Source organism: Prionailurus viverrinus, chromosome D1 (genome assembly GCF_022837055.1).
Source record: "Prionailurus viverrinus isolate Anna chromosome D1, UM_Priviv_1.0, whole genome shotgun sequence".
Taxonomy (NCBI): domain Eukaryota; kingdom Metazoa; phylum Chordata; class Mammalia; order Carnivora; family Felidae; genus Prionailurus; species Prionailurus viverrinus.
This window is the reverse complement of record NC_062570.1, coordinates 34,331,616-34,354,926: the sequence shown is the minus strand read 5'-3', so window position 1 is coordinate 34,354,926 and position 23,311 is coordinate 34,331,616.

Sequence of the window (23,311 nt, the reverse complement as noted above, 5' to 3'; positions counted from 1 at the left end):
GTTGAATCACTATCTTGTACAGAAACTAATACAATGCTGTATGTTAACTTACTTGAATTAAAATTAATAATTAAATTAAAAATTAAAAAAAAAAGAAATTGCCATAGCCACCCCAACCTTAAGCAACTTCCACTCTGATTAGTCAGCAGCCATCAGCATCAAAGCAAGACCCTCCATCAGCAAAAGATTACAACTGGCTGCAAGCTCAGAAGATGGTTAGCAATTTTTAACAATAAAGTGTTTGTAATGAAGGTGTGAGCATTATTATTTTAAGTATAACGTTATTACACACTTAATATATTACAGACTATAATGTAAACATAACTTTTATATATACTGGAAAAACAAAAAAAATAATTCGACTTACTTTATTGTATCTGCTTTATTTTGGTGGTCTAGAACCGATCTCATAATATCTCTGAGGCACGCATATACACATACATACATACAAATTACATACATACATGTATAGGAGAGAGAGATATAGTAATGCTGAGGAGGAGGTAATAAGTAAGAAACACTCAACTTACCAAAACTAATTACTTGGGAATCAAGGTGGGATAAATAAAAGAAACTATTATTTATATTTTGTTTTTTATGAGGCAAATAAAAGAATCTGGCTCATTAAATAGTTAATTTTTTTTCATTGTCTTTCTGTTTTGACTTTTGGACCTCTTTAGTAACATATTTTTGAAGTTGAAATATTTTAAGTTTTGTTAATAGATTTATTACAAAATCTGAATTTAACCTCATGTTAAGTTAGTATAACCCACCTCTTTAAGAAGAAAAAAGTTTAGCTAAAAGTGATTTTATTTATGAATAATGATTTTATGGTATTTTCCATAAATATTATTTTGTACACAATTTTTCCACCTTTTTTTTATTAGTGATATTCCTGTTTCTGATTAATAAAGTACAACTACTGAGACTGATTTCCTTTATTCATTCTTTAAAATTTTATTTGCTATTGAATTTTTAAATTTTGGAATAATTATAGATTCAAAAGAAGTTGCAAAAAATAATATGGAAAAGGTATTTCACCCAGTCCCCTCAATGGTAACATCTTGCTTAACTATAATAGCACAACCAAAAAACTGACATTGGTAAAATCCACAAACCTAGTCAGATATCATCTTTTTTAAAGTGTGCTTTGTGTGTGTGTGTGCGTGCACGCATGTGAGTGTGCTGTATTTAGTTCTTTGCAGTAAAGACTAATAAAATTATTTTTTGAAAATACATTTTAACTCTCTTATTTTCATCAGTGACAACCTATGAAATGGACCTAAGTTCACTATTGCTCTACAAGACATTTTCCTGATGTGCTGAGCAATATTGAGATCAACACATATCACCCTAATCTTGTGCATTAGCCATTGGGAAGAAAAGGATTGAACACATAAAGAAAATCAAAAGGAAGTATGGATAAATAAATTTGTAAAATGAAGCCACTGTTACTAATCAATCTGTTTAAATGAATGTTGAGAGGAGAAAATGAGTCAAATCTGACAGTTCTTTTATAATGTCCTATGCATAGTTTTATTACTGAACTTAGCACCTGCTTTGTTCACCAGGAGCTTACTATTCTGTGTCCTGTACTGGAGAACAAGTTACTCAACAAGAAGTCCCAGTCAGATTTTTCTGTAACTATAGTAGCTAATACAATGCCTCACACAATAACTTAAACTTGGCAGAGGTAAATTAAGAATAACAAGAACAAGTGTTGAAAATTGAATAGTCTCCATGAAGTTGTTATATTGTAAACTAACTGAATGCAAGAGGATGATGGATGGAAAGAAGTTCATTTCTTTGAACTTATGAGCAATGACTTCATGTGCCAACCACTGTACAAATACATTGGCCATTTTGATTCTTCACTCACTCTTTCATGTGTCTAATCTTCACCTTAATCTACAGGAAGGCAGATATTATAGTTAGCAGTTGTTTGGCGCCTAGCAGAAGAGGAAATGGATAATATCTTTAAAATCTCTGTCTTCAACACAGACTCACTCAATGCATGTTATTATTATTTTTCAATAAATAATACTAAAGGCAACTAAAATCACTAAGCTGGTCACCAGCTCTTTTAAACTATGGCCTGTAAATAAGGTGACCATATATTCTGGTTTACCTGAGACTGCTCCTGTTCACTCTTATTATAGTGTAATTAATAATAGCTCCTACTCTCATTCTCAAAATAACTGGGTTTGTATAATAAATTATTTGGTTAACCTACCATTACACATGATTCCAGAGTCTAAAAAATCAATAAGTCTGACTTACAGTTCATTCCAGATGGGTATGTATGATACCTAGATTATGCAATTAAAAGAAAAAAAAAACTTTAAACATTTCAGTTAGGGCTTATGAAATCATTTAATTGCCTATGATAATGCCATGAAACAGACAAGCAAGAAAGTTCAGAATTGCAGATAGAATGCTTGTAGTGGGGCGCCTGGGTGGCTCAGTTGTTTGGGCGTCCAACTTCAGCTCAGGTCATGATCTCACAGTTTGTGAGTTTGAGCCCCGTGATGGGCTCTGTGCAGACAGCTTGGAGCCTGGAGCCTGCTTTGGATTCTGTGTCTCCTTCTCTCTCTGCCCCTCCCCAACTTGTGCTCTGTCTCTCAAAAATGAATAAATGTAAAAATTTTTTTAGAATGCTTGTAGTAATATTGTCACATTTGTCAATTCAATATGATCAAAACTCTATATAAATTCTTAAAAGCCGTGTACTTTTCTTGATGAAAGCAAAAATATTACAAGACTATTTTAGATTTCAATAATGTTTCTATGGGATCTAAAATATTCCTAGTGGAAGATCAATATAGCATATATTAAATTCTAAATCTGTCACAAAAATAAAAACAACTTATTTTCATTTTGTGAAAAATACTTTTATATCTGAATAAGCAACAAATTAACCTCATGATAAGTAATGTAAATTTTTGTTTGGCATTCTCTTAGGTTTTTTATTTTGGTTAAATACAAATAACATAACAGTCACATTTTGGGGTGTGTGGGTGGCTCGGTTGGTTAAGCATCCAATTCTTCATTTCGGCCTAGATCATGACCTTGCAGTTCATGAGATCGAACCCCAGTTTGGGCTCTGTGCTGACAGGGCAGAGCTTGCTTGGGATTCTCTCTCTCCCTCTCTTTGTCCCTCCCTCACTCGCACTCTCTCTTTCTCAAAATAAACATTAAAAAAAGTCACCATTTCACCACTTTACCATTTTTAAGTGTGAAATTTAATGTCATTAAGAGCACTCACATTGCCATGCAACCATCACCATTATCCATCTTCAACTTCATCTTCCAAACCGACACACTGTCCTTTCTTTTTTACAATAGAAGGATATTTTAATTTATTATTATACTTTTTAGAGCAAAATGAAGTTTAAATAAGTTACTCCAAAAATGAAACACTTTAATTTATAATCTCTGTGATGTTGGTATAAAATGTCAGATAAATGTTTTTGTCTTTCATTAGCATGAGTTTTATAGTTTCAAAAAGTAATTATTTTTCATGATTTGATAGCCTGTAATAGGTAAAATACTAAGAAATAAAGCTTAGTTAGATCATTTCGGAGCCTTGAGAAATTTTAATCTTTAATTATTTTGCATTACACATAAATGTGTATTTTCATAAGTATTTTGCAAATGCTTAATGTGAACCTACAACATGCATTTCGATTAATAGCTGAGAAGAATTATTTAGCATTATAGTTTTAAGCATTAGGTCTGTCCTCAATGCTAAATATAATCATTCCTACTTTTTGTGATTATTATTTATTTTATTGATAATGGACTCTACAACTCTTTCACAGTATTTCTTGTTCTTAACTTTATCTCAAAATCTGCATTTAGAATATTTTAGTATTTTAAAATTAAAGGAATACTGAAAATATACATTCTTTGCATGTTTCGCATCTTTACATGTTTTAACACTGGAAAATTCTTATGCTTTTCTTTTGAAATTTCAGAAATATTTTGCCTTCTAAGTGAAGAGGTAATGACTTAGCAGGATTTTAAAGCACCTTTATTTCCTTTGAGCTTTTGTCACACAGAACTTGAAGTGAATAAAAAGTTATGCTTAAAAGAGTTAACTACATGCCTCATTTTAAAGATTGATGGCCCAGCAGTTAGTACCAGCTGATATCCAAGTAAAGCTATATATGGCATATCAAATTATGGACACTGTGGGCTTGGAAAAGCCAGGCAATGGAAATTTAGCCTCTCAGCAGCATACAGTCTCATGGTGCTTTTCATTCTCAGACAGACATAGAAACTACTCAAGAATCAGAAGGCACATTTCCGACCCTATGAATTATCAAGTTAAAAATTGTAAATTAATTAAATAAAATACTAAAGTATATACCAATAGACAGAAAAATAATAAAACAAGATTGGAAAATGTAAATTTAACTATACTTAGAATTATTTTTCTCTAAATTCTTCCTGTAAATTTTCTTCCAGCAAATTCATTCAATAAATATTTGAACCCCTAATTTGTGGAAGACACTATACTAAGCAAAAGAGATACAAATGCCAGACAAAATATACTTTTTACTTTCAAGGAGCAGAGGCTGGGGGTGGAGATCAAAAGACCTTTATTGCAATGTATATAAATGTATCAAAGCAACATATTGTACACATTAAACTTACACAATGTTAGATTTCGCTCATATCACAATGTGAAAAAAGATGTTGATAAAATAGCTGCAAGGGCTATGATGATAGTAGGCACAGGGTTCTATGGGGTATACATAGGACTGGACCCATTATTCAATCATGGCCAGGATTTAAAGGTTTTGCAAAGAATTGCATTTAAGTTGGGGTCTTAAAGATCAATTTAACCAGACAGAGATGAAAAGAATATGACAGGGAACATGACATGCAATATACCTGGAATCAGAGAGGGCTTAAATATAGTCAAATCAACAGATAAGCAAACCAGTTGTCCCGACTAATTAGGTGAATTATATTTTAAATTTCAAGCTAACTGAGAAAAAAATGTGGCATTATTAAGTGGTGGCTATGTATAACTAAGTGTACAAAAAGATGCCAAAGTTATCAAAAAGGCTACAAATAATAAGGGCTCTTTAAAAATTTTAAGAACAATGAATATCACATATTCATTGTACAAAAAAGAGGTTATTGTGTGGCAAATAAATATTTATTGATTAAATTTGCTTATTATTTTGGGAATAATGTTTATACTTTTTTATATTATATTAAGGGGGCTTGGTTCAAGCAGGTGAATCCTTTTTATTTATTGCATTGGTTATATAAAAGGATAAAATTATACTACTCAAGATTGCAAATGTACCATTTCTTTAGTCATTTCCTTCTTTCAATAGGCAAGTTATGCTGAAAATTAGGAAATTTGATTAATTAGATATGCAAAAACATCTGCCTGATATGTTTACCACTGCCCACATATGTCTAGTGGAAAATATTACAGAACATTTTTCAGTGACGATAGAATTGCATAGTATTGCTCTATGGCACAACTTTTTCTTAAGTGGAAATATTGATGACATTTTCTCTCTAGACACTGCTATTCACTCAGCATTAGAAAGTTATTATCTTCTATTTCCTAAATAGATGACTGATTTCTCTAACATGATGGACAAAACTTAACTCATTTTATCTGGCACCCTTCAGAAATGCACACAGTTGGGTGGTTTATACCTGATTCAGTACAAACACTTATGCCATGAATCGCTTTAAGAGTGGTCTGTGGCACTTTTCTCCCCTACCAAGGTACTCACTGAACAAATCTTATTTTTGTTGCCCAGTTCCTGGACATGTGGAGATTCTGCTTCGTTAACATAACTTTTCCTTGGTGTATGGAATTCAGCAAGTTAATAACTGGATATTTTCAACAGCAGGAGACTCCATCCCCCCTAATTTTGTTGGATCATATATTCCAACCTGTTAAAATAAAATTTATAACATCCTGCTGTCTTAAATGTAAACGAGCCTGCAATCAATTTGGTTTAATGAAATTAAAGCCATACAGTATGACTAGAGAGAAGGCCTTTGGTTCTCTGCTGAATTCATAATGGAAACAACTGTTATGGTCTAAATAGATCATGAGAAACATAGTTCTTCCGAAACACTAAAAAAAGATTTATTCTGTATCAATCAACAAAGTAGAAAATTCTAATTATCTTATCTAGGGAAGATTTAGAGATTGCATTTTCAACTGATGTGTTTTTAAGGTACTTTGTAATGCCTCCTGTTCATTTAATTGAGCAGTGGAATAATATCAATCACTGTTTCTTTTTTTTTTTTTTTTTTTTTTTTTTTTTTTTTTATGTTGCCACGAGCCAGGGAACCCTGGAGCCACCAGAAGCTGGGAGAGGCAAGGAAGTATTCTCCCCTAGAGCCTTTGGAGGCAGCCTGACCCTGCTGAAATCTTTTTTTTTTTTTTTTTTTTTTTTTATGAAATTTATTGACAAATTGGTTTCCATACAACACCCAGTGCTCATCCCAAAAGGTGCCCTCCTCAATACCCATCACCCACCCTCTCCTCCCTCCCACCCCCCATCAACCCTCAGTTTGTTCTCAGTTTTTAAGTCTCTTATGCTTTGGCTCTCTCCCATTCTAACCTCTTTTTTTTTTTTTCCTTCCCCTCCCCCATGGGTTCCTGTTCAGTTTCTCAGGATCCACATAAGAGTGAAACCATATGGTATCTGTCTTTCTCTGTATGGCTTATTTCACTTAGCATCACACTCTCCAGTTCCATCCACGTTGCTACGAAAGGCCATATTTCATTTTTTCTCATTGCCACGTAATATTCCATTGTGTATATAAACCACAATTTCTTTATCCATTCATCAGTTGATGGACATTTAGGCTCTTTCCATAATTTGGCTATTGTTGAGAGTGCTGCTATGAACATTGGGGTACACGTGGCCCTATGCATCAGCGTTCCTGTATCCCTTGGATAAATTCCTAGCAGTGCTATTGCTGGGTCATAGGGTAGGTCTATTTTTAATTTTTTGAGGAACCTCCACACTGCTTTCCAGAGCGGCTGCACCAATTTGCATTCCCACCAACAGTGCAAGAGGGTTCCCGTTTCTCCACATCCTCTCCAGCATCTATAGTCTCTGGATTTGTTCATTTTGGCCACTCTGACTGGCGTGAGGTGATACCTGAGTGTGGTTTTGATTTGTATTTCCCTGATAAGGAGCGACGCTGAACATCTTTTCATGTGCCTGTTGGCCATCCGGATGTCTTCTTTAGAGAAGTGTCTATTCATGTTTTCTGCCCATTTCTTCACTGGGTTATTTGTTTTTCGGGTGTGGAGTTTGGTGAGCTCTTTATAGATTTTGGATACTAGCCCTTTGTCCGATATGTCATTTGCGAATATCTTTTCCCATTCCGTTGGTTGCCTTTTAGTTTTGTTGGTTGTTTCCTTGGCTGTGCAGGATCATAAAAGCCATTTATGAAAAGCCCACAGCTAACATCATCCTCAACGGGGAAAAACTGAGAGCTTTTTCCCTGAGATCAGGAACACGACAAGGATGCCCACTCTCACCGCTGCTGTTTAACATAGTGCTGGAAGTTCTAGCATCAGCAATCAGACAACAAAAGGAAATCAAAGGCATCAAAATTGGCAAAGATGAAGTCAAGCTTTCGCTTTTTGCAGATGACATGATATTATACATGGAAAATCCGATAGACTCCACCAAAAGTCTGCTAGAACTGATACAGGAATTCAGCAAAGTTGCAGGATACAAAATCAATGTACAGAAATCAATCACTGTTTCAATGAAAGGATGATTGGAGAATAGATGCTGATCCATCTTTTCTAAGCTTTGTTTTTAGTAGATTGTGAATAAACAGGGAGATGGTAATCTAAATTTCACTGTATGCTTAGATTTGAGAACAGGTATAATAGCATTGATTATTCAATGAAATGACCAGTTCCCTTGCAATGTCCCTTGCACATGACTTTTGTTAACTTGTTAATATATTCTCCCCCCACCCCAGTATTCTTTTTCATCTTTTCATCTAAAGACTAAGACAACTACCAAGTGAACACAAATGTATACAACCTAATACTTTTTTGCAAAAATTTTAACTGTTCTCCAAATGTAAACATTCACTATATTGAGGTTGAACCTGGTCCTTTAATTCTCATCAAACTCTAAATTACCTCTGTCTCTTCTAATCAGAACTATTTATCTTTCTGTTAAACACACCCCATACTTCCCTGATGCCATCCTTCAGGTTAGATTTGCTTTTTTTGACTTTAAAAAGCAGTGAAACTTGTACATTATTTAAGACCCACTGGATCAAGCTTTACCTGATAATCTCCCTTTCATGGAGTAATTAACCTTCCTCTGAGTTAAAGGTGTTTTGGGTGTCTATTTGCCAGTTGATAGTGTATTAGTCAATGTTTAGCTGCAAATGACAAAAATCCCACTCGGAAGAGTTCAAATAAGAAAGCTTACTAAACAAGGGGGGTTATTGGTTCCAGTGAATGGGGAGTTCAGGGATTGGTGATAATTCTGGACTCAATTGGATCCAAGTCCTCAAATTATGCAGCCAAGGTCTCTATCTTTATATTTGACTTAGTTTTGCTTTATTTGAATGGGCTTGATTCAATCTTTCTATTGCCAATGAGATGGCATTGATACACACCAGTCTCTCCAAGCTTAAATTCTTTAATGCTTCCAAGGTAGCATTTTATTACTATTGTTATTGTTACTGTTATTATTACAATTATTATTATTATATAACTGTATATAACATTACATTAGTTCCAGATATATAGCATAATGATTTGATATTTGTGCATATTGTGACTTGATCACCATAGTAAGTATAGTTAAAATCTGTCACCTTATATGATTGCAATTATTTTTTTCTTGTGATGAGGGCTTTTTAAGATCTACTATCTTAGTAAGTTTTAAATATGCAATATATTATTATTAACTACAGTCATCATGCTGTAGATTATATCCTCATGACTTAATTTATTTTACAACTGGAATTTGGACACTTTGACCCCCTTCACCCATTTTACCCACCCGACTCCCCAGCTCTGGCAACTACCAATCTGTTCTCTGTAACTAAGAACTTGTTTTTTCTCTGTCTGTTTGTGTTTTAGATACCACATTTAAGTGAGATCATATCGTATTTGTCTTTGTCTGATTTATTTCAGTTAGCATAATATCCTCAAGACCCATCCATGTTGTCACAAATTGTAAGATTCTTTTTCATGGCTAAATAGTATTATTGTGTGTGTGTGTGTGTGTGTGTGTGTCCTTTTTTTATCCATTTATTTATTGGTGGACACTTAGGTTATTTCTTATTTTGGCTATTGTAAATAATGCCACAATGAACATGAGTGCACTTATCTCTCAAATTAGTGTTTTTATTTCTTCAGATAAATATCTAGAAATGGAATTGCTAGATAGTATGGTCATTGTATTTATAGTTTTCTGAGGAACTTCCATACTGTTCAGCACCAATTTACAATTTTAGCACCACTGCACAAGGGTAATTTTGTCTCTACATTCTCACCAACACTTGTTACTTATTATAATTTTTAAAATTATATTTAGTGATGTTGAGTATATTTTCATGTACCTGTTGGTCATCTGTATGTCTTCTTTGGAAAAATGTCTATTCAGATCATTTGCCCATTTTTAAATCAGGTTGTTTGTTTGCTATTAAGTTACATGAGTTCTTTATATGTTTTGAAACCACTATCTAATTTTAAAGTAGTTTCACTGCCCTAAAAGACATCCCATATCCTTTTTTTTATGTTTATTTTCAGATAGAGAGAGAGAGAGAGAGAGAGAGAGAGAGAGAAGTACGTGTGAGCAGGGGAGGGGCAGAAAGAGAAGGAAATAGAGAAGCCCAATCTCTGAGTTTATAGCACCAAACCTGATGTGGGGCTTGATCTCAAAGACTGTGAGATCATGATATGAGCCGAAATAAAGAGTCAGAAATTTAACCAATTAACTCACCCAGGTACCCCAGAAATCCTATATCCTATTCTATCTTTATATATTTTGGATATTGGGCCCTTGGAAGATATATTATTTGCACATATTTTCTGATGCTCATTCATTTTATTGATATTTCCTTTGCTATGTTGAAGCTTTTTAGTTTGATATAATGTGGAATATTTATTTTTGCACTTGTTAACTTTTTTTTAATCAAATACCAAAAATCACCACCAATACTGATGTTGAGGAGCTTGCTGTCTACATTTTCTTCTAGGAATTTCGTGGCTTCGGGTCTTATATTCAAGTCTTTAATCCACTCTGAGTTAATTTTTTGTATGGAGTAGGATAGTGATCTAGTTTCATTCTTTTGCACATGGGTTTCCAGTTTTCCCACTGCCATTTATTGAAAAGACTGACCTTTTCCCATTGTATATCCTTGGCTTTTTTATTATAAATTAATTGACTATATAAACATCAGTTTATTTCTAGAATCTCTATCCTGTTCCACAGATCTATGTGTCTATTTTTATTACTATAGCTTTGTAATATAGTTTGAAGTCAGGTCATGTGATCCTTTCAGCTTTGTTCTTCTTTTTGTACATGGTAGTATTCTTTTTAAAAAAATAATTCCAACAATGCTTTCAACAAAATTCATGATCATATTTGCCTATTTTGCGTTATCCATATCTCACTCCAGATGAATCATAGTGAATAAGACAATGGAGAACCTGTCCTTACCCATTGAACCATAAACATCATATGGATTGAGAAAGGGGAAGCTTACTTACATAAAATAAATCTTAACTACTTTGCCAAAACAGGGTGGTGGAGAGATGGGATGTTGAGCTGAGAAAGTAAAAAGATAAAAACTTTGATTTATCAACTGAGATTGAGATGTATATTTTATTAATGTGGATATCCATCAAAAGCTTGATATCTAACAAACATTCATTTAAATAACTAGAGTTCTCTTTTTAAAATAGGGCTAAATGAAGGTTAATAACACAAAGAATGAATAACACAGTGTTAATTCAAACTTATAAATGAATAGTGAGAGGTTGATATTCTGTCTTCAATTGTTCAATTTAGTAATCAAAAGATAAACATGGATCTCAATATATTAAATTAAGAATGAAAGAAAAGTCAAAGGGGAAATTTTGTGGTAATCTTCTGAATTCTTATTTCGTAATAAATGAAAGACATTTGTTAACAATGTCTTTCAGTTGCTGTATTTTCCTTACAATAGTGTAATGAACACATTATGTCTTGTATACTTGATAAGAGAGGGGGGTAATTGATGGCAGAACCTGTTTCTTTGTGCTATTCTGTGTATTCATTGTCTAGCACAGTACCTTACATATAGTATTTGCTTTAAAATTATTGTTTTAATCTTTATAAAGGCAAAACTTTTAAAAATAAAAGTACTGGCCCTTTTGAAAGATTGTTCTATTTACTTTGACCTTAAAGTCTGTCTGCAAACATTTGAGCAGTACTTTCTTTATAATCTTTCCCTGATTGACTAAACAGTCCCTTCATGTCTACTTATAATTTGAAAATTTCATTTGCTTTTTGAGCTCATTTCAGATAATCAGTATGAGTTTCTCAGTGAACATTAATTCTCTTTGTCAGATGATAAATTATTGTTTTTACCTGATAGTATTCAGTAAGAATTGCTTGATATTTCACATATATTTAAATATTTTGGCCTTCATGTACACTTTCTGCAAAATGATTTTTTAAAATATAGTGTACCATCATTTACAAAATTCCCTAAGTAAATTTATTAAATGAGACTGTTGTTGAGGTGAGAACATAGGAGGAACTCGAGGACAAAAACAAATAAGTATTTGATCATGCATAGCTAGAACATGTTTTTGCTTAGTCCATGCAGTCTAAAAGACATTAAATAGTTACCTGGAATTATAAATCAGTAATAATTAGTTACATTGCAGTGCCTTGGTGGCTCAGTCAGTTAAGCATCTGACTTCTGCTCAGGTCATGACCTCATGGTTTGTGAATTTGAGCCCCAAATTGGTCTTTCTGCTGTCAGCACAGAACCTACTTTGGATCCTATGTCTCCCTCTCTCTCTCTGCCCCTTCTTCACTCACTGTCTCACTTTCAGAGGTAAACATTTAAAAAAATAATAATTAGTTATATTTACTTATTTTCAATAAAAACTCTAACCCTCTTTATATATGAGAAAGTGTAACATGATGAAATCCAGTTCTGAGAAGAATCTCTTATAGGCAGCAATATTATTAGGCTATTGAACTAATGTAATCCTGATAGAGATACTTTCTTCCATGTACACAAACCTCATCCTTATGCAAATATAGCCCATTATTTCTGCAGTTACAATCCATCAGTTTCAGGGAGAGGACATGGAGATAGTTTAGAAACCAATCATCATAAAGGAGAAATGTTGAAAACAGTTCAAACTATGCCTGCTGCTGTTACTTATTTATTTTCATTTGACAAGATCACTATGTTATTTTACTTATGTGAGAGTTTGTTCTATGATGCAAAATTGCTCTTTTATTCTCCCTGCCACCTATTACAGTGTCTGATACGTGGTAAGAGGGTTAAATAATTGTCCAGAATTAATGAATGGGTACGTATTTATTAAAGCCATCATGGGTGAAAGGTAATCGACTCCTAAGTGCCTTTTTCTTTTATACTCACCTGCTATTGAATTTCCCAGTGATCTGATGTTTATCCAAAATCCATTTCATATTTGACTTCTTTACCAAATAACTGGTATTCACTTAATAGAAGAAAGTAGATTGATGCAATGAGAATTAGGTGCAACAGTACTTTTATTCCTCTTATAATAAGTTTGAAAACAAGCGTGTCTCAGGGAAATAACATTCTTTGGATGGTCGTGAGACTAAATAGAACAGAAACTTCACCAGTAGCATGATACTTTCTTCCCCAGTAGTGGCTCTATAAATACTAGTTCTTTCCTACCATATTTGAATTACCCTTTAATTTATGCTTATTTTGTGAGATTCAATATAAAGGAAATGTCAATTGGCAACAATGTAAAGATTGTACTAAATAGTTTCTTATTTAATTGCCAAAATAAATTAAGAGGATGTACATATTTCATCTATTCATTGAGGATAATTTTTATAACCCCTAGACTTAACAGCTATTGATAACAAATTATTGTAGAGTTGAATCATTAAATCTTATAAAGACTTCCCACTCTGCATGCATCCCTTTGCTTTCTTTCAGGCAAGGTAATGAAACATTGACTTCCTTCATTACATATATTCAGTTCAAAATATATTTACTGAGAAGCTATTCAATACAAAGCAGTTTCTTAGGGGATTCGTGGTGAGGTAGGGAGTGCAAAGATGGGTAATATATAATATTTTCATCAAGTGTCATATGAACTCATGGTAGGGGTAAGCTAAAGCTACAAATTAATCTAATCAAAGTCAGAATTAATAAGCATATTCAAAACACAAAAGGTGAGTTCAAAATAGGAAATAATAATAGTAGGGTGGGGACTTCATAGTAAAAGAAAGACTTCATAGAATTTTGAGGAAGGCTGAAAAGGAAGCTTGGGATTTATTATGTGGAATGCAGAATGAGGGAAAGAGATATAGCAGTTGCAAGAAGAACGAGCTCTGTAAGCAAAGACATGGGTACAAAGCAAGACTCAGATTGGCTATATACATACTGGGATTAATTCAACCTGCAAGAAACATAATTTTTATGTAGCTTAATGAGAATCAATACTGGAAAGTTTGGTTGGGTCTACATTGTGCTGTCTTATACCTGGTGAGGAGTTCATAAGGAATTTGTAGAGACATGGAAACTATTGAATATCTTTAAGATCAGAGAATCACATGATTAGAATGAAACTCTAGGAAGACTATTTTAGCAGCAGTGTTAAAAATATTTACAAGATTGTCTTTGTTCATTAAGCTTGATGCGCTGAAATGCCTCTTCTTTCCATCTTTGTGTGTTCAAATCTTATCCTTCAAGTCCAGCACAAATATCACCTCCTTCAAGAAGTCTTCCCTCACCCTTCTGGACTAAAGTAATTACTCTTAGCAATTGCAATGCTGGTTATTCCATTTAATTTTTTATTGTTAGGTGTGCTATGTTATTTTTAGTAAAAACTAACATATTTGTGATGGGTAAAATAGACATGAAACAGTTACATCTTAATAGATACCTAGAAAGTACTATGCCATATTAAAATTTTAAATTGAGAAAATTTGCATTTATTTAAGAAGCTTAATTAATTCCACAGTGCTCAAAAGAATGAAGAAAGTGATGATCAATAAAGCACCATTTCTGTCCTACATTATGAATGGTCAACTCAGCATCATCATGCAGTGGTTCACAGTCCCTTAGCATTGTCAAGAATAATACTGGAAGGACATTTACTAGAATCGCTTTTCCTAATATAGTTCCTGGGCAGAATCTGAAAAGCATAAGCATTTGGAAAGCAACAAAGTGGGGGGTCATGTGTAGACAGATTTATTGGTAGAGAACTATCTCCTCAGAGCCTCTTACTTCTGTGTTCTAGGCAGAAAAAAAATGTCATTTACTATCTTTGATATTGCTGAGATTTGGCACAGATCACAAGTATCACCTCAATCTCGTGGCTATGTCCCTGACCTTATTTCCCTAGTCCTTTCAACATTTAAACAGGTTTGCATTTCCCCATTTTGAATATTTCCAACTTGAATTATGTACAGTATCTTTTGTTTTCTTGATGATAACTTGATCGATACATCTTCTATTGAAAGAATAATTCCTACCCTACTTAAAGATTTAGATTTTGGGTTGGTGAACAAGTGGAGGTGCAGAGAGAGTTACACTCCTGGAGACGGTATCGAAACTCTGTGTCCCTTTCCAAATATCTTACCCAGCATATCTCTTGCATCTGGATGCTCATCTCTATACTTTTATAATAAATTGGTAAACATGACCCTAGGAGGAACAGAGATGCTTTATGGAACCAAACTTTCAGGAAGATTAACCACAAATGAGAGGGGCACTACAAATATGGAGGAGGGAGGGGGCAGATGACATACCAGTGACCCTAGACATGGGGGACCTGGGTTGGAAGACATTCCCCCCATAATATTTGGCTTTGAAAACCAATGGTGCTTAGCTTCATGATTTTTTATAACAAGTGGGAATTAACTTTGGGTAATTTCAAAATCAGTAGGCTCAGCAGGCTTAGTTCTGGGAGAGCTGAAGGGCAATAGGAAACTGGGTCCCTGCCCTTAAAAAGACAGCATAAAAAACAGCCTTGGTAAGATACAGCATAGAAACATCAGTGAAATCACTGTGGGTATATGTGAAAGAGATTTGTTTACTAATCCCAGAACATATGCTGGAGGGGCAAGGATCTTTAAGAGACTTCTCTAGGAACAAAAGTGTTGGTAGGCACCATTCCCCTCTCTCCACAAGCCTATATTGCCAGACACTTGCAGGAAACAGCACAAATGCTTTCCATAAAGTTTGGTAACATTGTGCCCTACACCCACATTCTCCAGTGGATCCACACCCATCTAACCTGCTCCATTCAAGTTGGAGTTCCTACAAAGAGGCTCCTACCACATCTCATCCTACAAACAGCTCCTACAGGAACCATCCCTGGACTGGGACTCCCGCCCTGGAGCAAGAGATCTCGACACACATCAGTATACTCACAGTCCCAGCAGCAGGTATCAAGCCTTACTGAAATCCACACTCACTGACAAAACCCTCTCAGAGGACAAGGCAGTGAGGACTACAGCCCCAACAGATGAACTAGAGGCAGGCTTCTGTTCTAACTGCAGACACCACCCAACTACAAGCCCACAGTGGCCCCAGACTGGCCTCTTAACAACACAGGGACAAGACCCTATTCACAAGAAGAAAAGTGGGAAAATATAGCTAACTAGACATAAGGCAAACAAGAAGTAGTCACAATAGTAGAGCACATACACCTGAAGTTCTTGTTTCTGGTTAACAGGGGACATTATGCTACAAGACACCACAGGACCTCTTCTTCATAAGGCCACTACTTTCAATAACAAGAGATGTAACTGACTTTCCTAATAGGTAGAAACAAACACAGAGAGTTAGACAAAATAGGAGGGCAGAGGAGCATGTCTCAAATGAAAGAACAGGACAAAACCACAGGAAAAAAAGCTAAATGATATGTAGGCAAGCAATATGCCTGATAAAGAATTCAAAGTAATGGCTAAAGATACTTATTACACTTGAAACAAGAGTGAAGGATCTCAGTAAGACCTTCAACAAAGAGATAGAAAATATAAAAAAGAACCAATCAGAGATGAAAACCTCAATAACTAAAATTTAAAATATACTAAATAAAATACACCCATTTTAAGGGTAAAATTAAAATAAAATAAAATAAAATAAAATAAAATAAAGGGAATCGATAGTAGATTAGAAGAAACGAAAGCATGGATCAGTGAGCTGGAAGACAGAGTAATGGAAAGCAACTAAGCTTAACAACAACAACACAAGAATAATAAAAAATGAGAATAGATTAAGAGAACTATGCAACATCATCAAGTGTAATAACATTTACATTATAAGGATCCCAGAAGGAAAAGAGAGAAAAGGGGAGCTGAAAATATATTTGAAGAGATAATAGATGAAAATTTTCCTAATTTAAGAAAGAAACAGACCTCTAGATCCAGAGGGCACAGAGATCCGCCAATAAAATTAACCCAAGGAGGTCCACACCTAGACACATAGTAATTAAAATGGCTAAAAAGTAGCGATAAAGAGAGAATTTTAAAATCAGCAAGAGAGGGTCACTTGGGTGGCTCAGTCAGTTAAGCATCTGATTTAGGTTCAGGTCATGATCCCACGGTTCATGAGTTTGAGCCCTGTATTGGGCTCTTCACTGGCAGTGTGGAGCCTACTGGAGCTGTTATTTCTCTTCCTCTCTCTCTATCCCTCCCCCAACTTCTCTATCTTTCTCTCTCAAAGTAAACAAATAACACTTAAAAATAATAAAAAATAAATAAAAGCAGCAAGAGAAACGAAAACAGTTACATACCAAAAAACTCCATAATGCTGTCAGCTGATTTTTCAGCACAAACTTTGCAGGCCAGAGAAGTGGCATGACATATTCAAAGTGCTGAAAGGAAGAAAAAAAAAAAAAGTAAAGCAAACAAACAAACAAGAAAAATTTCTACAACCAAGAATACTGTATGCAACAAGTCTATCATTCTGAATAGAAGGAGAGAAAAAGAGTTTACCAAACAAAAGTGAAAGAAGGTCATCAAGACAAAACCAGCCTTACAAGAAATATTAAAGGGAATTCTTTGAGTGAAAAAAAATCATAATCAGGAGTAAGAAAATTAAAAGAAAAACATTTCACAGGTAAATACAAGCATAATAAAAGTGGTAGATTAATTGTTTACAAAACCAGTATAGAAGTTAAAGAACAAAAGCAGTATAATAAATTATATCTATAAAAATTAGTCGAGGGATTTACAAAATAAAAGGATGTAAAGTATGAGATCATATACATAAAATGTGGGTGGGGAGAGTAACATTTTAGTACTTTTACAATGGGTTCAAACTTACGCAACTATAAATATAGATTGCTATTTGCATAAAATGTTATATATGAGCCTAATGGTAACTGCAAATCAAAAACCTATGATAGATGTGCAAAACATAAAGAGAAAGGAATTCAAGCATATCACTAAAGAAAGCCACCAAACCACAAGAGAGCAAGAAAATAAAGGATCAGAGAAAGGAGCTCAAGCATACCATTAAAGAAAGCCAATAAACCACAAAGAAAGCAAGAAAAGAAAAGAATGGGAAAGATCTACAAAAACAGTCATGAAACACATCTACGAATAATTACTTTAATTGTTAATGGACTAAATGATCCAATCAAAAATATAGCCTGACCAAATGGTTAAAAAAGCAAGACCCATCCACATGTTGCCTATACCAGATTTACTTCAGACCTAAGACACCTGCAGATTGAAAATGAAGGGATGGAAAAACATTTATCATGCAAATGGAAGAAAAAAAAACCTGGGGTAGCAACATCTATAATTGAGAAAATAAATTTTAAAACAAACACTGTAAGAAGAGAGAAAGGACGGGGCACCTGGGTGGCTCAGTTGGTTAAGCGTCCAACTTCGGCTTGGGTCATGATCTCACAGTCCGTGAGTTTGAGCCCCGTGTCGGACTCTGTGCTTACAGCTCAGAGCCTGGAGCCTGTTTCAGATTCTGTATCTCCCTCTCTCTGATCCTACCCCGTTCATGCTCTGTCTCTCTCTGTCTCAAAAATAAATAAACGTTAAAAAAAAACTTTAAAAAGACAAAAAAAAAAAGAAGAGACAAAGAAGGACCCTATGCAATGATAATGGGAACTACCCAACAAGACAATATAACAATTATAAATATTTATGCACCTAACATGAAAGCTCCTAAATACATAAAGTAACTAATAACAGACATAAAGGAAGAAACTGACAGTTATACAATACTAGTAGGGAACTTGAACACCCCACTTACGTCAATGGATAGATCATTTGACAGAAAATCAACAACGAAACAATGGCTTTGAATGACACATTGGACCAGATGGATTTAACAAATATATTCAGAATATTCCATCCTACAACAGCAGAATACACATTATTTTCAAGAGCACATAGAACATTCTCTTGAGAATAGATCACATATTAGGCCACACAACAAGCCACAAGAAATTTAAAAAGATTTAAGTCATATCATTAATTTTTGACAATCATGATGGTATGCAAATCAACCACAAGAAAAAATATGGAAAGAACACAAATATATGGAGGTTAAATAACATGCTACTAAACAATAAATTGGTCAACAAAAACCAAAAGGAAAGAAAAAAAAGGGACAAATGAAAATGAAAACATAGTAGTCCAAAATCTTTGGGATGCAGCAAATCTGTTTAAGAGGGAATTTTATAGCAATACAGGCATACCTGACAAAGCAAAAAAAGATCAAATAAACACCCTAACCTAACAACTAAAAGACCTAGAAAAAGAAAAAAAAAATGAAAAGCCCAAAACTAGCAAAAGATAGGAAGTAATGAAGATTAGAGCAGGAATAAAGGAAATAGGGACTAAAATTAACAATAGAAGAGATCAGTGCAAACAGGAGCTGTTTCTTTGAAAAGATCAACAAAATTGATAAACTTTTAGCCAGACTCATTCAAGAACAGGAGAGAGAGAATTAAAAAAAAAAAAAAAAGGAAGAAGATTTACTTAACAAGTAGAATACAATTATAGTAGTATCAAACTTGATTAAGGTTAAAAAATGGCAAAAATATGGTTTGTAAAGTGAAGGGAAAAATGAAACACTGCATTTTAGAAACTAAATTGAAGTTTCTGTTAAAAATGAAAACTATTTTAAAAAGGCATCTCAAAATTCCCAAGCAAGAGGTGGGATTAGTTGAAATAGTCATAGAAAAATACAGAGTTAGAAAGAGGGCTTAGAGTAGGGGTGATTTTTTTTCTAAAAATACACTCAGAAATGGAAAAATCACTGACAGATTTTACTTTTTTGAGACTGCATCTTTATTATTTTTAAAAATTAGCTATTATTGTTTGATTTTTAAATTTAATGATTAAATTTCCTTTATTTTATCTTGAACAGTTTTTAATTAATTTTTACTAACATTGGAATGATAATATATGTTTAACATTTATGTTTTCATAAATGTATATTTTCCTTACATTTTTTACTACATTTATACATTTTTATACTTTAAATATATTAAATGATTGGCTTTACTGATTTTTTTTTTAATTTTAAGGTTTATATCCCTGCTCTTATAAATTAGGTCTTTCATAGCAATATCTTAGTTTGGGTCTTTCCAAAGGAAGTTTCTGAAAAAAAAATAGTTTAAATGGTTTAGATAGTTTATTTGGGAGTTGATTCCATGTTTGCAATAGAAGAAAGATGATGTGGGACAGTAAGGGCAGAGAGTTTATAAATCTCGGGGAAGAAAGTGTTATTTGGCTAGTTACCACTGTACACACATGAGCATAATCTCAGTGGGGAATTCTAGAAAGCACATGTTCATCAGTTAATTGGAAGGACAAGAATGAGGCAGTTCACACCAGCTCCTGTCACCAAAGTTAGCTAAAGTGACACTAACTCCCATGCACTTCCCTAGGTCCCAACTGGAAGCTAGCAAAAATCCTCATGCATGTGTTCTTTGATGTGTGGGCTACCAGGCACTCTGACAATAAGAACTGAGAAGATATAAACAGGGCTTTGAAAACATCTGGTGCAGTCAGCTTGAAGCTTGTATTTTTCTCAGGATTCCCCCTTATCACCCATACGATTTCCCTGTTTCCAGGTTTGCTGACCATTCACTGAAAATAAAGTTCTATGTCTAATGGGTCACCTTGACTTCTAGATGAGAGAAGCACATTCAACTGCAAATTTTAGGCATTTTATTCTTTTTTTAATGTATTTATTTTTGAGACAGAGAGAGTACATAGGAGGGGCAGAGAGATAGGGAGAGAGAGAATCCCAAGCAGGAGTAGAGAGAAAGGGAAAGAATCCCAAGCAGGCTCTGCACTGTCAGCGTGGAGCCCAATATGGGGCTGGAATTCAGGAACTATGAGACTATGACCTGAGTTGCTATCAAGAGTCAGACAGTTCACCGGCAGAGCCACCCAGGCGCCCCAGCATTTCATTCTTATTTGTATCAGATTGGCTGTAGTTAAAGGAACACTTTTGGTAAAATGAACTCTGGATGATTTGATCAGACAAAAGTCCCAATCTTTTTATTGCTTACACTATTGCAACCTTAGAAATAGCAATCAGGGTATTCCTTTCAGTATCAGCTTGTTTCAAATTGCAGGCAAGTTAAGGCCTAAATTATTCTTCTATAATTATATCAATATTATTATCATTTACAATGTAACTAGTAAGCCGTATTAATATTTTTAGGGTAAACATTTGACCCATCTAGAACTCTCCTTACCTCGTATTCTGTTTTCCTTTTTCATTTTTAAAACATGCTATTTGAAATGAAAAACAACTCTAGGTTGAAACACTACAACTTTAATGAAAACAAAGTCTCATTATTTCTGGTACTTAGAAAATTATGCCACTATTTTATATTTATTTATTTTTTTAACGTTTTTATTTATTTTTGAGACAGAGAGAGACAGAGCATGAACGGGGGAGGGTCAGAGAGAGAGGGAGACACAGAATCTGAAACAGGCTCCAGCCTCTGAGCGGTCAGCACAGAGCCCGACGTGGGGCTCGAACTCACGGACCGTGAGATCATGACCTGAGCCGAAGTTGGACGCTTAACCGACTGAGCCACCCAGGTGCCCCTATGCCACTATTTTAAAGTAAAGCAGCTATTTTAAAGTATTCTCAAGATATTTGTTCATTACTCAAATGGCACCTATGGTTTTTAATAACCTTAAACTGGTCCCCAGGTTGGTGACAATGCACTACTAAATATAAATGTTACTAATTTAACCAAAATGGAAATAAGAGATCTGCATAAAAATTTGAATTCTATTTATTTCCATGGGCCCAGAAACAGAACTAATTACTTTAGACACATGCATACATACACATGGAAAGAAAGAGAGTGAACACATCTACAATGATTATATATAACTTCTCAGAAATAATTCCTATAGCTAAGAAAATATTTACAGAGCTAACAAAAGACATGGAGAAAGATTAAAAAACATCGAAATCAATTACTTTTGTTTCCTTTTTTCAGCTTTGTTAATGAAATGGAATTGCACCTGAATAATGGCCCACCCTTGGACTTTTAAATCAGAGCTGTTTACAAAAGCTCAAACAAGTAAAAGCTGGACCAGTTAACTTGTAGACAATTTACTGTTGAGATAATTGAGATAGTGGCACTTGCTTGTGACAGCATTATTGGAAAAAATCTGGTGGACTCAGCACATATTCACAAGTACAAACTGAATACTAAAACAAACAAAGAATCAACTTCTTAAAACTATTCACTGCTCCTGAACTTTGGCTTACTAAATACTCACAAATTGAATAATAAATATGTGAGAACTATGCCAAAAAAGTACAGGCCTTCTAATGAAAGAAACTCAGTCTATTAATGTTAGGATAATAAGTGCCCACATAGTAATCTCCTTTTAATTTTTTTTTTTACCATAGAATCATAGGAAGTAGTAGTTAAACAGCATAACACAAGAGATTAAATTCATGTAGACATATAGTTTGTTACTTTGCTTGGGAAACTTGAGACATAAATAATTTCAAATAATGATACTTTATTAGCAGGTAGAATGAAATTTTTCTTATTGCCTCCATTTGGGCTAGAGTCTAAAAGCCAAAGAATTTAATAACAATGTTCCTCTAAATTCTAAAAACTCATTCATTCATCCATTTTTTTTAAAGGAATTCACTCTTTGGGGGAAAGCAGTTCCCTAGTACCCATTAAGAAGTTGCCCAAATATCCCTATTACCTTACCATTATCTCAACATCCTTCTCCTCAGCCTATCTTGTAAAATATTAATATACCAATAGAATTAGAGAGAAGTCATCAGGGGTACATGATTTATGGGAAAAGTATATTCAAGTAAAGTAATGGTGGTGTCACTGAATTATTCATAATGATTAATCATAATTAATTTTTAGTCATGTCTTCAAAAAGGGAAGATAGCATCTCATTCTTCTTGTTTATCTGTAAGTTTGCATTCAGTTTGCTTATTATTTCTGTAAATTTATTTAAGTAGGATTTTCAAAGAAATAAAAAGGAGTGACTGAGTAGAAAGAATGGTCTATAATGAGGCAATGTGTACTTCCATCATTAGGTGAGGCAAATGAGCATCTAAAAGGGAGCTATTGTGTAGTCCATTGTCCAGTAAGACTATATTTGGGTAAGGAATCCAGAAGCAAGATTGTATGTAGTGAACTTCCAAGGGCTGGATGTGAAGGGAGAAAAGTCAAAAGCAGTCTAGGCAAAATTGATTTCTCATTTCAGGGAACCAGGCATTTAGGTAGCTCCCATAAACCTGTCTCATGTGGTTTCCATAAGATATCCACCAATTCTGTGATTGACTTGTGGAAGGCATCAACAACTAGAGAAGGCTACATTGGCACCAACAGTTAAAAGACAGGTATCATTTTTTTCCTTCTACTTCTTCCCTGCATCCTCCCAGGGAATCCAAGCCTTGAAGAAATACTCGGAGAGGGAGTAAAAGAGAAAAATCCCTTGGTCCTAGGGTCTCAGGCCTAGACTTAGCTGGGCCTGGCTATTAAAAGATGATCATGATGTACATATTAAAAATAAATAAATAAATAAATAAATAAATAAATAAA